Here is a 16,041-nt window from a genome sequence, read left to right on the forward strand (position 1 = left end):
AAGCTTCACAATACGTGAAATAAAAATTGACAGGGATGAAAAAAGAAACAGACAAATTTAAATTACAGTTGGAGTTTTCAACACTCTTCTCAATAATTTATAGGACAAGTAGGCAGAAAATCAATGAAAATATAGATGGCTTGAACATCACTGTAACCAAACTGATCTAAATGGCTAGGTACAAAATACACATTCTTTTCAAATGGACATGGAACATTCAACAAAATCAACATATGCTGGACTAAATGTAAAAACTAAAACACTCTTAGAAAAAAAATGTAGGAGAAAATCTACACAACTTAGAGCTGATAAGAATTTCAGGCCAAACATGGTGGTGCACTCCTGTAATCTCAGCACTCAGGAGGCTGAGGCAGGGGGATTGCTGTGAGTTCGAGGCTACAAAGTAAGCTCAAGGCCAGCCTGAACTGCATAGTGAAACCCTACCTCAAAAAGACAAAAAAAAAAAAAAAAAAAAAAATTTCATAGGACATAAAACATATTAGCTATAAAAATGATTAAAATAAATAAATTGAATTTCACCAAAATTTGAAAATTCTTATCTTCACAGACATCACTAATATAGTAAAAAGACAAGTCTGGGAGAAAGTACAATACATACATTTGATTTAATATGGAAAGAACTTATAACTCAATAATCAAAAAAAAACAAAATTACAAATAGGTATATGTTTCAACATACACTTCAGAAAGGAAAATATATGAATGGTCAATAAGTGTATCTTATTAAAGTTCAATGTCTTTCTTCATCAGGGAAATTAAAATTAAAACCATAATGAGATGCCACTATATATGAATTAAAATTTAAAAGACTGACAATACCAAATGTTGGTGAAGATGTGGAGTAACTGGAACTCTCATACATTGCTACTTGGGGTGTAAAATGGAAGTAACTCTGGTAACAGATTGACGGTTTCAAATAAAGTTAAATATACACTTACTATATGATCTAGAAATTTATCTACTAGCTATGTGCTCAAGAAAAATGAAAACATATTCACACAAAGACTTGCGCAAAAAATGTCTTACTCACTTTATTTACAATAGCCATATATTATAAACAACCCCAAAGACCCTCAATAAGTGACTAGGTAAATAGTTATGGTATACCTATAAAATGGAATAATACTCAACAATACAATAAAAATGAACTATCAATACATAGAGCATGGAGGAGTCTCTAAAACATTGTTCTGAGTAAAAAGAACTTGACACAAAAGACTGTACTCTGTGATTAGATTTATATGGAATTCAAAGCAGGCAAAACTAATCTATTGTAATAGATATCCAGAGAATGGTTGCCTGAGTTAGGACTAGAGAAATTAACTGGAAAGGGCTGAGAAAACTTCTAGGTGACATAAACCTTCTACATCTTCTTGTGGTGGTAGTTACTTATTGGTGAATACATTTGTCAAAACATATCAAACTGAAAATTTGAAGCAAGTGCATTTCATTGTATGCATGTGATGTCTCAATAAAATTATGTTTTAAGAGGAGTTTTGACATCAGGATGCTGCAATTCAAATGAGTAAACTAAACTGGAAATACAGGGCTACACTCTGTAGTCCTACACAAGCCAGAGGGGCGTTCTCCACAAATGTATGCCTTGCATACCCAGTTGCTATTGCAGATCTGAGGTGAGGGAGGTGAGTCAAGAGCAAGTCAGTGTAAGTTTCATGGGGGAACTCAGCCAGGAACTTAAGGAAAAGGAGAAATTGGACGCATAGAGAAGGCTTGAAGTTTCCAAGGTATGATTCAGCATATTGAGGTGGTAGCATCCATGGAATGCATGGGGTCAAGCAAAAATTGGTGTGGCTGGTTCAGGTGAAGATAGGAGAAAGAAATGAAATATAAGGTGCTAAAGACAATGCAAAGGATGTATAAGGCTGAAAATCTGTGATATGGCAGTAATAATTCCAAACTTGGAGTTTGTTGACAGAATTACAAGTGAGGTAGGTAAAATAGCTGGTACTAAGTAGATAACAGACATTAAGACTGTAGATATTGTAGTTACTCCTCAGTTCATCATATATGTCTGAGACCATTTTATTCCTGAACTTTAATCTCAGAGATAGAGTCACAACCACACTGGAAGCTGGTTGAATAGGTACTGTAGTCATCAAGAACAATCAAAATATCACTTAGATGTATGTTACATGTGGACCACAAAGAGAGTGAGATGGTCCTTTTCACCAAACAGCAATGAGTCAGGGGCCTGACTTCAGAAATCTGGGCCAAAAGGTACGTAATTTGGAGTTTCTTCATTGGGAGGATGACGTTTTCATTTTCAAATTGACTGTGAGTAGCCTACTTAGTCCAGTATCTCTGTCATTAAGTGCCCTCCTTGATACTTTGACACAGGCAATCACGGCTCTCAGGAAATTCTAGGAGACTACTGCTCCAGAATCTCATCTCTAGGTAGGGGCAGGCAGTACAGGTGTTTGGCAAGCACAAATTCAAGATAGTTGCTCAGATCTAGAGAAAAATATTTTTTCTTTCTTTTCTTTTTTTTTAGAATAATTTTTCTACATTGAGAGAGACAAGCATTTATGGAGCATCTTCTCTTTACAAGACAGGCATAAGGCTACATGTTTTACTCTGATTTTCTGATATAACCATCTACTTATTGAGTTCCAACAGGCAGTGTGTAAGATCTCAGAGATACATTGGGATTAGGGAGACAGAAAATTAAGTAGATCATAGCCACAGTATGACAAGTACCACCAGAGAATGGGACCAGAGCAGAAAACCAGCTCTTAAGCCTGGTCTGGACAGTGCAGGTGCAAGACGTCTTCTCAGTAGTGAGGCAAAAGTGGAACGCTGAAGCACAACTGACAAGCAAATTAACCAGGAGAAGGGGAGGAGGAAGTGGGGACTAGGGGAGTACAGCTTTCCAGGAAGAAAAAGGAGCATTTGCAAAGGGCCTCGCAATAAAAGAGACAGAGTTCACTAGGAGTATTGCCAGCAGCTCACTGTGTGCAGAGCAGAAAAAGTCTACAGCAGTAAGCAGGGGCCTGGTCATGAAGGGCCAGTGCACCTGGAAATAAGTTACCGGACTTAGCAAATAAATATGTAGGGTGCTAAACCTAGTGGACACTCTCTCAGTGTTGATCAAGGTCTACAGTCAAAGTGATAAGTAACACAGGTAATATATACACCCCTAAAAATTTGGGATGAAATGGGCACTTTGCCTCTGTGGTCTTCTACCCCAAAGCACATTACCCCATCTAACTGTGAGAAAATATCAGATGGACCCAAATTAAGGGACAATCTACAAAACACCTGACCAATACTACTCAAAACTGCCAAGGTCAGGCAGGGGATAGAGCTCAGCAGCACAAGTGCCTTCCTGGTAAGTGCAAGGTCCTGAGTTCACTTCCCAGTACCAAAAACAGAACTGCCAAGGTCATGAAAAATGAGGAAAATCTGAGACTGGCACAGCCAAGAGGAGCTTAAGAAGGCATGACAACTAAACGTGATGTGGTAATGCTGGATGGGATTCTGGAACAGAAAAACACATTAGTGAAAACTAACAAAATCTAATAAAGTATGGACTTCAGTTAATGATAATATCAATACATCATGCTAATGTAAGATAATAAGAGGTGAAACTGGATGCAGGCATTTGATAACTTTCTGTACTATCTTCATAATTTTTCCCTCAGTCTAAAATGAATTTAAAACAAAGTTTATTTTAAAATACAGGAAGCACAGTTAAATCTGGATTTTAGACTAACAATGATTTTTCTTACTATAAGTACATCCAATGCAATAGTTAGAGCATATTTATACTAAACACATCCATTTTGGAACTGAAATTCAAATTTTACTGGGCACCCTGGCAACTCTCCCTGGAAAGGAGTTCACCTTGGGAATAGTAAGGAGGGCATTAGGAAGGTCATAGCCAGGAAGGTGCGTGATGCACAACTTCCAGCATAGATGCATAGAGGAGGAAAGAGGCTCAGCTATGAGCTATGAGGGGGGAGCCAGCATCAGAGGACAGGCCTGTCTCACCCCAGACCTCACAGTACTCTTTTTAAAAACATCCATAAGAATTCATTCTTGCTGACAAAGAATGAAGGAGGGTTGAGAACAGAGACTGAGCCTGGAGGACTTAGGAAAAGCAGGCGAGTATTCCTGAGCACCAAAACTCAGGGCCTCCTCAAAACACAAGGGCACGCTCCCTGCTAAGCACCAGCTCCTCACTGAGGTCTTCTTTCCCCTCTTCTGTGCCCCTTGACAACACAATCAGATCAGAAACATTCAGAGCCCTAAACTGCATTGTTGGAGGGAGGCGATCTCAGGGGATATTCTTCCAAAATCCCCCTCTGAGCAGGATTCCATCCACAGGATTCCACCCATTTAACTCAACTCTTAGTTCCAGCCTATGGTAGTCTTCCCTTACCTGCAAGAGTGTGATTCCTACCTGCTCAGGTGTCAAAGCTAATTAGACCACCATGTGAAATAGCACTTATGGGTCTCTAGGCCAGACCCCAAAGGCTTTCTTGGGCAGCAAGTGAAAGTTTACAACGTGCATTCCAGCTACCCAGGGACACATCCTCCCCCTCTTATTCCAAGTAGGTGACGTTGCTGTATACCTAGGTCCACAGAAATGAGGTTAAATAAGTGCATTTGGCCTAGCGCAGCCCCAAGTTGCATTTGCTTATTTTAGTAACACCTGAGAGAACACAGAGGGGTGAGAGAAGAGTGAGAGTGACGTGGACTCGGTCAGCAAAGTCCCCTGCAGGAAATTAGTGACGCCAGCCAGCTGCTCCAGGCCCCTGCAGGGCTGTTTCTCCTCCTCTCCTACTTCTCACGGGGAGGCCATTCCACTGTGGTCTGCCAGATCTGGAAGACAAAGAGGGCAGCGCTCTCAGCCTGCCGCGCGTGCCTACCTCTAACACATCCTCTCAGGAAGCCACAGACAAACATAACCCAGCCAGGGGTGGGGGCAGGGCAGGAGGAAGTGTCCAGCAATCCTCTTTTCTCTAGAAATGGGATTGGAAACGGGGTAATCGTCTAAATGGGCATTCCTGATGAGTCGATAAGCATCACTCCCATTTTTATTACAGTGATGAGGCCCACTGAGCGAGCATAATCCCTCTCCCGGGCTCCAAGAGATTGCCAGGCAGCCAGCAGCCAGCCTGCCCCTCCACCCGAGCTGCATTAGTCTGATGGGAAGAGGCACTGAGCTCTAGACAGACTGCATTTCATAATGGCATTTAAAAGCAGGGATCCCAGGTCACACTAGAGTCTGGGACACTGCTGTCCACACTCCCTGTACTCTTGACACGGCGCTCATGCCTCCCTAAACACCAATGGGGCACACATGGCCCAAAAGCAAGGCTGTCCTCAGCCACATAGGATGAAAAACGTGTCAGGGAGATCTGAATTTAAAATGCTAGAGGAAACATGATATAATGGAAAAGCATAAGTTCTAGTCTCCAACAATCCCAATAACTTTTGGAGCCTCCAGTTTCTTATCTGCATTATGTGATTTTCCAAGGTCTTTTCCTGATCTCCCACAAAAGGACCCATGGATTCATGACTCTCTGATCCAGTCAGGAATTCTACACCAGTAGATTAATTCCTTTGTATTTTAAAGGCTGTTCTGTCTTTTATACTTCCTTGTTGAAACAATAATGCAGTTCATGAATGAACACCTTGTGGAATAGGATGACCTGGTAATCACAGAAAATGAGACCCCTGCAGGAACAGGACAGGCAGAGGAGTTATGGCCAGGAAGATGTAAGGGATTTAGGAAAGAAAATAGGAAAATGCCCAAGGCTACTTCATCTGCGGCTCACCCTGTCAGGCAAGCGAGCTGCAGATTAGGGCTGCTTGTTCTGCTGATGGGACTCAGAGCCTTTCTAACAAATCACTACCCTGTGTGCCCATTTGGCTCTTGAATGGAAGATTTGCCTTTACCTTGTTCGCTCATTTACTCAATCACTGATCCGCCAGGAGGCAGCAGCAAAATTAAGACCAGATTTAGATTCAGAAGCTGTGGCCTGACTGCAGTTCCAGCATCTACTTGTCACATGACATTGAACAAGGCATTTCTCCAGTCTGAACCAGTAAACTAAGGCTAGTGCCTGCCTTACACACTCCATGGGCAGAATGGCCATCTTGCACAACTTCTAGGGATGCCATGCCTATGGAAACTGTGCCAGCCGGAACTGGGCAAGCCAAACCTTGCACCAACCAAATATAGCACCCTGTTTGTGATGTAAAAATGACAAATGACATAAGATGCAATAGCCATAAACACTAGCAAAACAGCAACACAAATATTTTGGTGACATTCTAGAAGAGGATGCTATATCAATAAAAGACATATTTCCCACAAGCTAAAATTTAGTAGCATCAACTTTGCATTCTATCTACTTCAGCCAGTATAGCACCCTAGCATTACATTTGTGACTCAAAAGATGGGAACCATAGAAATTTTAGCAAAACTGGAGGTGTGGCCCCAAACTCAACGCAAGGTAAATATGCTTTGTTATGTGCTACCTATCTCCCTGGTCCCAAGACCAATTTGCCTTCCACATTATATCCCTCTCAAAATATCCTATATTATAAGATGCTTAAAGGGGTCTCTGTTAAAATAGGATGTCATGATGGACATCTAGGTTAAGACAGGAAAATGGGACCCAGAAATATCTGGTCCAAAAGGAGTGTCCCTGGATTCTATGTCCTCTTATATACCAATCCAACAGCATCTCAGAACAGCAGGTCCTAACATCGCCTTGTCCTCCTTATATGGACTGAAAGTTTCTACACCCTCTAAATTCCTGTACTGAAATCCAGTCTTCAATGGGATTGTATTTGGAGGGGAGTTTTTAGAAGGCAATGTTGTCATGAAGATGGAGTCCTTGTGAATGATATTAGTACCCTTAGTGCCCTTAGAAGAGGTCAAAAAACTAGTGTGAGGATCCTCACCAGACCCCATCCACTCTAGCACCATGGTCTTGAACTTCTCAGCTTCTAGAGCTGGAAGAAATAAATTTCTGCTGTTTTTAAGCCACCTAATTTATGCCTTTTTGCTATCGCCATCCAAATAAGTTTTAAAAAAACATATTCCACAGGCTACATACACCCAGGAAAGGAAAAAGACTCCCAGATTCACAACGCCCCCCATCAACTATGGAACCCCTCTCACTCTTCCCCATGTATATCAGAGGTTCAGGTTAGGCAGGTTAAACATTCTAAATCATGTAAAGTCTCTTGGTTCCTTTACTACATTTCCTAGGAGGAAAAAAAAATGGAAAATACTCAAAAGTATTTGTCCCTATGTTAAGGCTTATACCTAGATGTCCTCCCAAAAGTTCATGCAGTCATAGTTGGGGCTTTTCAAAAGTGGCTGGGTCTAGAGTGTGTGATGCTGGGATTAAAGGTTAATAAAATAGCCCACTGATTGGTTTGGCATAGCTCTAGGTGTGGAAAATAGGAAGGTCCACCCTAGGTGTGAGTACTAACACCCTAAGGGTGTGTAGCCTGGATAAAGTATAAGGGACAGGAAGAGGGCTGCTGTTGCTCGCTGCTATCACTTGCTGTTTGCTGTTTTTGCTGCCTCCCATCTTCCATGCCATGAACTGCTTTTTCCCTCTGTGATGCCTCTATGCCACCCTGCCTTGGAGCCAGCCTACTATGGAATGAAATCTCTGCAAAGTATGAGCCAAAATAAGCCTTTCCTCCTTTAACTTTAGGTGTTGGGTGTTTTGCCTTAGCAACAAGAAAAGACACACTACCTCTCCATTTCTCTTTCCACTCCTTCCACTGTCCCAGGTTGTCTACATCAGATGCCTCCTACCATCTGTCCCTTAGTACAAGAACCTTCCTCTCCATTTCCATATAATGCCCTTCTCAGAGCCACTGTCCTAAAACCTAACCTTTGAGCAGTCAGGTTATTGCATTATAGACCACATAGCACCCTACATCCCTGCAGGGCACTATCTGAGCCACAAACTCATCCCAGGCCATGTTTCTGGCTACTTCCCACTGGATGGCTCTTCATTTCAGAACAAGCTTCATATATTCATTCATTCAATGAAGGTTTAATTGAGTCTATAACGTAACTGAGTCTATAATGTATCAGGCACTGTGCTGGGCACTGGAAATGCAGTACAGGGCAAATCCAATCAGGATGTAGGAGCTAACAACCTTTAAGGGAAAACAGACATCAACGAAATAACCACAAAAAGAAATGTGTGGTGTTTGATAAGATCTGTGACGTTTGATAAGAAAATATGCTCTGAGGCAAGAAGGGATATTTGAGCTGATACCTGAAAAATGAGAAGAGATGAATTAGGCAGACAGCCTAAAGAGGAAAGGGGTGGCAGGAGCAGAAAAGAGCACCCCAGGCTGAGGCAGCTTCTCAGCCCGAGAGCCACTCAGGACATTCAGGCCTGGGGTAGGTAAGGGAAGCTGAGTAAGTTAGCAGAGCCTATGAATACCCAAGAGGCTATGCTGAGAATTTGAATCTTTATTTTAAGGGAAATGAAAAGGCATTAAGAGGCTTTAGTGGGGGAGGAGTGCAGTTTGGGGAGCATATGATACGATCACACTTGCATTTGGAAGTGATCGGTCCAGCTGCTGTGAGAAGGCACTAGAAGGCCCAGAGTGGACCTGGACATCTGTCGAGGAGGAAATTGCATCCATTCCAGACAAGAGATGCAGACGTAAACTTGGACAGGCTGCTGGGAGTAGAAAGCAAGCCAAGCAAATTAATTTACCAAACCAGAGTTGACCAAACCAGATGGATGGGCGGTGCCATCCGGAAAGATGGAACTTCAGAATACGATCAGACTTGGGTGAAAAGAACTTGAGAATAGTTTGGCACAGACTGGGTTTAGGGAGCCTTTGAGGCTTTCAGGTAGAAATAACAGGAAAGGATGGAGCTGGAATGGAGATCTGCATTTGGATGGAGATACACATTTTAAAAGTCACCTGCACGTGGATTATAAAAGAAGTTGTAGACATGAATGAGATTGTTTTGTACCACCATTCAAAGCCATCTTCTTTCTATAATCACACCACCTATGCCTGTCCCTGCATGGACAGACAGAGCAGGTCTCGGCTGCCTCACAGTGACCTGATAAGCTCTGTACCTGCTCTTGCTACAGTGGCGCCCCTTGTGCCAGTTCATGGCCACTTTCCTACATATCTGTATTTCTCAATAATGATCCAGGAACATCTTGGGAACAGAGACACTGATACCCTCCTGAAGTCCTCAGCACACAGAGGACACCATTGAGAGAGGGGTAAGGTACAGGCCACCTTTCCGGCCCACAACAAAGCCCCAGGGCACTGCTGCTCTGGAAGTAAGTGACCAGATCAACTCACACCCAACAGCCTTACCTAAGACCCAGCATCAGACTCTCTGAGGTAAAACTACCATTTAATTCCTCACTTCCCCATCCAAGAAGCCAATATTGGTACTGCAGAATTTAAAAAGAAGAATTTCATGGATGTTTTCTGTTACTACAGGTAAGTGAGCAATCAGATTTCTTGGGCATGTATTTCTCACTTAAGGACCTCTGAGGTGCAGGGTTTGGCAGGAAAAAAAAACAGAAGCTCTGTCCTCAAAGACCTTCTAGTGCACTCTCTTGCTCAAAACCAGTACATTCATAATAGCTCAGAACAGTTGTGCATTATTTTATCTGTACTATTCACATCAAACCAAAGCCTGTATCCTCAAGGAGCTTATAATCTTGAGAAAATATAGGACAAATACAGATGTAAACTTAGCATTATTGATGCATGCAGAGTCACTCCTACTCTCTTCAGTTCCTATTTCTAATTAGAAAAAGGTGCCTTTCCTCCTGGCAGACAAAGATCCTCAGCAGGACTTATGACTTGGCTGGATTTAAACCCATGTCCCCTCTGCCCTCATTAGAGATTCTTACACAGTGCACAGCTACACAATGCATATGTGATGCTAGTAGCAGACGTTGTTCGCAGGGGAGGATCAAGGTTGGGTTAAGGAAGACAAAACAAGTACAAGGAAGGCCGCAGGCATGTCCAGCAGCCAATCAGATTGACCAAAGTGAAGGGGCCGCCTGTTGGAATAAAGAAGTAAGAGCAGAAGCCTTAGCTGGGGAGTAGTTAGGTAAAGCCTCAGATACCAGGCTAAGGAATTTTCACTTGACTCTACAGGAACTGAGGAGCCTTTCTAGGGTCATGACTTTCTTTTCCTCAAAGCAGTGCCATGGAGAGTTGACTGCAAATATCAATTCTTTCAAGAAAGTGCTCTCTTGTAGGTCAGGAAGAGTACCATAAGAAAAAAATCCATGTGCTGACATGGAACCCCAGATAACAAGATCTAATCCCTTGTATTTGTAGACTGCCTAAAAATATATGTATTTTATGTACAATATATTTATTGTTACAATAGTCCCACTTGATTAATAGAATGAGAAAGCAGAACAGTTAAGGGCTTTGATGAAAGTCAAAGGGAAAATATACCATGGCAAAGCTGGGATTTGAACCCAGGTCTCACATAGAATCTAGTGTGAAAGGCACTCGGCCTATCCACTCAGCAGGGTCCCTCTATCACCAGCCACCGCTCTATTTGCTTGAGTCTGCCAGCACTGGCTCCTTTCCAAGAAAAGACAAAGCTTCCAAACAAGCAGTAATGACATTGATTATTCCAAGCCAGAGACGAGAATTCTGGATCAGTTCCTTAAAATACTTGCTCAGCAGCACCTGAGTCCTCACCCCTATCACCCTAGTCCCAAGAAAGAAATGTGTAGTATTTCATTAATGTGAAGGGGGAAAGAATTCCCTGCGGATTTTTGCAGTCTCATTTCCCTAGCTTGTCAAATGCCAGCAGAAAGCCAGACTGGCTGCATTGTTAGCTTGGCTGCATCTTATTTTTGTAGTATTTGCAGATTGCAGCAGCCTCCCCCTTTCCCAAACTGGGCAAAAACATATCACCTTTGAGGCTCCTAGAGTATCACTCCAAAGATCTTCCTATTCTCCTTGGGCTTAATAATATTGTATTCTCTTCTTCTAGCACAGCCATATTTTTTCCTAAGGAAGAACATAAAATTTATTTTTAGCATTCCTATAAGATATGTGACCAAAATGTAATGTTTTTAAAAAACAAATAAATGGAAGACTTTCAAATATGTCATGCAAAGCATAAAGGGTATGCTGTTCAGAAGCTTACTTTCAGTTATCGTATTTACATTCTTTCTTTTTTTCCTGTTTCGCCCTTGTGTTACTAAGGAAGTTGGAATGAAAGGAGATTTGTCTTTTTTTCTCAGAGATCAATCTCTCACTGCTGAGCTTCTCCACACCTGAATTCACACATCTCCCACATCATGATAATTACCTCCATGGTAACCACTCATGACATCACAAACACAACATGATAGCAGAAGGAAGCAGAGCTCCTGAGATGCACTTTGATGAAAAAGCCCTATCTGACCTAGGGGGCTTCAAAGCAGAAACAAAATTAATTTCATCTTGAGCCTTTTAGCAGGAAAGTAATTCTCAAAATGTATTCTTGGATTTTTATATTTATTGGATTTCAAAGCTTCCTGCCACCTAGGAGCTTATGAATATGATCAAAGGTCCATGAAATATCTAAAATTTCACCAAAGCACCTGCATGTGAAAACAAGCTAGTGAGACCATTCCAGCTTCAAAACCTCAATCCTTAACTACAGTTAGATCCCTCAGGTATATCTGGGTCAAAAGAAGGACTTCTATGATGCTTTCTTTGTTTTACAGAAAACAATGTGTTCCTGGGAATTTTTTTTTTCTCCTACCTGTTCTTACCTAGCACAAATGAACTGCCCGAAGTCTCAAGCCAATATTAACAGCTATTAATAACTCTGTGGGCAGCAGGCAAAAAAACTGAACACACCACAATCATGTGATATGTACATCACCCAAGCTTCACAGAGGAGAATGGAAACACTTTATTGTAAGATCCAGTGGTGAGATGTGAGATGAATGTCAACATTCGCTCTTCACGGGCATTTTTCTCTACAAATGGCCACAGCTCTGGGGCTTAAGTTTTTATCCCAAATACTATTTAGATCCATCAGGGCTCTCAAAATATGGATTTCACATTGGAGACATCAAAGTGCTAAAACCACTGCAGGTCCCCACCCCCTCCTTTTATAAAATGCTATTGTGAATTCAGGCTGCTTTAATCTCTGTGATTGAAAAAAAAAAAAAAAGTAGAAAAAAGAAAAAAATACGGCTTGAAAAGGAATTAAACTCACAGTCTGGGAGCTGGAAAATAAACATCACTCAGTGAGTACCTTATTTTAATTACTGGCCCAAGAATTTCAATTTACATGTTTTATTCAGCCACAAAAGTACTCACCTATTATTCTCTGAATACCAGATTTTGAAAGGAAACAGAAAATAGAGGAAGAAAGGCTTATTTAAAAGGCCTCCTGGGATTAATCTTTGCATTCTTCTCATTTTTTCCCAAATTTGGGGATAGCATTTGTCATGGAGAATTTGATCTTAGAGAATAAAACACTGGGTTTGATTTGTGAACACCAACTACTTTGGACCACTTATTTTAGCTAACAGAATTTCAGAAGCACAGACCCTAGCATAGGGCTATAGAAGATTTTACATAAATAATGCACAACTATGTTTCCTCTTGAAATGTAAAAGATCAAACTGCTCAAATTCTGTTCGCTGATTGAGCAAATGAGTGGTTGAGTGAATGCTCTGGGGCTCTTTACTCATCCTGCCTTTCTAGGTCCTTCAACTATACTCATATTTTTGAAGTATATTAATTGTTTTGCTTATCCACCTTGGATCCTCAGCCTCTGACAACAGAAAAAGAAAAGCAAAATTAATTTTAGTGGACTTTAATTTCAAAAATGTTTCACACCAGATTTCTAAAGAGTAGAATTCTCAAAATCACTAGGCAATGCCAAAGCTTCAAGAAACCTCACAATAGCTATAACCAAAGAAAGATGGCTGGCCGGCTGATTCTCCACAGACTTGCAGTGATACCTGAGAATGAAGCACCTTTGGTTATGAAGGAGCAACCTTTCTATTAAGACTTGAGCCCCTGACTCCCCTACACAACCAACCAGTCAACAGTGGCTAATGCAGATCTAACTGAGCTCCTACAATGGACAAAGAACTCTGTTAGATGCTCTGGGAGATAAGAAGATGTTTCCTGTGTGATTCTTCAGGAGCTTATTAAGGGAGGTAAGACCACTACAGACACAATTATCAGTTACAGTTGATAGGTGTTTCAAAGGTTATAAGGAAGCCAGGCCTGGTGGCACATACCTGTAATCCTAGAACTCTGGAAAGCTGAGGCAAAAGGATAGCAAGTTTGAGCCCAGCCTAAGCAAATTAAACACTTAGCAAGATACTGTCTCAAAATTTAAAAAAAAAAAAAAATGGATTGGGGTTATAGCTCAGTGCCGAGGCCCCAAGGTCTATACTCAAGACCAAAAAAAAGTTTAAGGAACAGGAGACTACTTCCAAGTAGGGAGACCATTATAGGCTCTGTAGACATTGGAAGAGTATGGGGACTGAGCAGAGAAGCAATGAGGAGGCATATATAAGCAATGGCCCAGAGACAGAGTCTGAGACATATTTAGAATAATGACCAGAGCACTGGCTTTGTGGGGTGTCTGCCATGGCTAGGGTACAGAACAGAAAGAGGATCTTGCAGGTCAAACCACACATCCAAGAGTAACAATACGGTCAACATGTGATCCCAAGATGTGAGTGGGAATCCAAGGAGAGAAGAAAAGGGATGACATGAGCCTATAATGTGAGTTCAAAAGGAGACCTCCACAGCCTGAGGTAGAGATAGTGTTCCTCTAACTTGCTCTGGGAGGAACAAAGTAAAGAAAAGAAGAAACAGTCAATTTTTAAGTCATTGAACTTTAGGAACCTGGCCAACTTTGTCCTGTTTGGCTAGAATGGATTTACTGAGATTTTCATAGGTGCAGTAGCTTACAGTACATATTACTTTCCTGTTACTAGGGATTGAATCCAGGACCTCGTCCCACTAAGCTACATCCTCTGCCCCTTAAGCAGTAGCATTCTAAAAGAGCCACTCTACTTCTGATATACTTAAAAACCAACCATGACATATTATTCACTGTTTCTGGGATGGCTATGATCCTAAAGACAGCATGTTAGGGAATAATTCTCTGTCAAACCCAGAGTCCTCAGATCCACACTTGGCAAGGTTTTATGTGTCCAAAGTACTGATGGGAAGCTCTGGGCTGGAAGTCAAGGGAATGTTCCTGGCTCATCCTGGCTAGACACTGACTCCCTGGGGACTTTGGGTGAGTGTCTTCTCCTCTCTGGGGCCTCATTTCATTTCTAAAATGAGGATGCTGGATGTATTTGCTTCCATACTTTGTACTCTATGAGTTGGGATAAAGTAACGGTCCCAAGTTCATGCAGCTATGTAGAAATGAGACCCTGGACAAGACCCTGCATCTCCTGGTCCATTGATCTAGTACCTTTCCAAAATCTGAGCTACATGAGCAAGAGGTGTTGACGGTAACAGGTAGCAGTAAGTGGTTACTGCATGCCCGGTACTATCTCTCGTTTGTACACATTGTGTCTGGTTAGTCCTCACACCAGTCATTTGAGTGAGATAAATTTTTCAAATCATTTTACAGGTAAGAAGCAAATACAGACAGATGAAGTCACTCACCCATAACCACACAATTAGTAGATACAGAGCCAGGATTTGAAATCAGACATTCCAGTCCCAGCACCCATTATCTGTCATCTTTATTCTCCACACTACAAAGTAGAATAAGAAGTAGTTCAGTAATATAAAGGACATGGAAACCTTAAAATAGAAAATATGGCAGTTTTCCAGTGGTGAATTCACATTGGACACAGGCAAGCTTTCAGAAGAAATATTTTGGCCAGTGTTGCTTGCCTGCACACCTCTCTGTTTCCCTCCCCACAGATGACCACATGAACAGTCCCTGGGGGGTCATTTAAGATCCAGTGGTCTTAAATGTGGTCTAAATGGATTATGGATAATGACCACATAGAAAGTCAGGAGATATTGTCCTCCTGGCTGACTCCCCTAGCTCATAAGACAAGGAAAACCAAAACCACCAGATTGTTTTTGCTACCAAATAAAACCCAAGAGGAATCATCATCTTAATATCTCCAGAGAGCTACGCTGACATCACCTCCAGGACACACACAGGCACACCCACAAGAACACAACTTGCATTCATAGCTGAGCCAATGTAGGCATTATTTTAAACAAAGTAAGGGGCGGGAGGACTCTGGAACTCTAAAACTTCTTTCAGAGGCCTGTACTACATCATTTGTATACTTTCTTTTACCTACAATGCCAAGAGCTTTATTGTAGGGTTTTTTTGAGCTATTCTTCAGGTTTTCCTATTACTAATTAAAATGTGTTAGTATGGTAGAAAGAACCCTGGCTAGGGACGGTAGCTTTGTATCTAGTTCAGCACCTTCACCAACTGGATTCTTGACTTTGGCTGCTCGTTTGACTTTCCTGAGCCCTGATCCCTCATGTATAGTGAGGGAGGTGATCTTCTCTATGAGTCAGCTAAGGATCAGGAGCCCACGGAATCATGGGTTTTGCTGGATGGATCCTCTGAACGAAATTGTGATCCATGAAGATTAAATTCAAATAAAAAATAAGAGGCAGTGAATGTGCTCCTGAAATTGGAATTAAGTTCAGATAAAACACTCTGCCTCTGTCTAGTACTAGAAGCTTGACTTGGCACTGACCTGCTGCCAGGCCCTGGGGGTTCCTCAGTCCATCCACACAGCAAGGAGAGTGAAAGCTCCTTCCCTGAGGGAAGGAGAGGTGCTGTTTGCATGAAGCAAAGCTCTGCAATCCTTCCTGACCTCCCTGGAGGGAAGGCTTGCCTCCTGCCCAGGGAGAGCTTTGGCGGTAAGGAGAATAGAATGCAGGACATAATGAGCTAGACAGACAGGGCTGAAAATTAAACCAGATATGAGGCTGCTGGGCCTTTCTGCTGTGTTGGCGCCCTTCTCCTTAAGCCTCATG

The 16,041-nt window shown here is 41.8% G+C and overlaps 1 long non-coding RNA gene across 2 annotated transcripts in view; it reads right to left on the reverse strand.

Annotated features, from left to right (window-relative positions):
* LOC102014818 overlaps window positions 1-11,326 on the reverse strand; it is a 113,578-nt gene extending 102,252 nt beyond the window's left edge. For both annotated transcript variants that reach the window (XR_001234723.1, XR_001234724.1), the window contains exons 1-2: window positions 11,192-11,326; window positions 10,957-11,052 (exon numbers count right to left, since the gene is read on the reverse strand). This is a non-coding gene — a long non-coding RNA (uncharacterized LOC102014818). The remainder of the gene's footprint in view (window positions 1-10,956; window positions 11,053-11,191) is intronic.
* Between the last annotated feature and the right edge of the window lie 4,715 nt (window positions 11,327-16,041).

Source organism: Chinchilla lanigera, unplaced genomic scaffold (assembly GCF_000276665.1).
Source record: "Chinchilla lanigera isolate Chin_1 unplaced genomic scaffold, ChiLan1.0 scaffold00032, whole genome shotgun sequence".
In the NCBI taxonomy this organism is placed as follows: domain Eukaryota; kingdom Metazoa; phylum Chordata; class Mammalia; order Rodentia; family Chinchillidae; genus Chinchilla; species Chinchilla lanigera.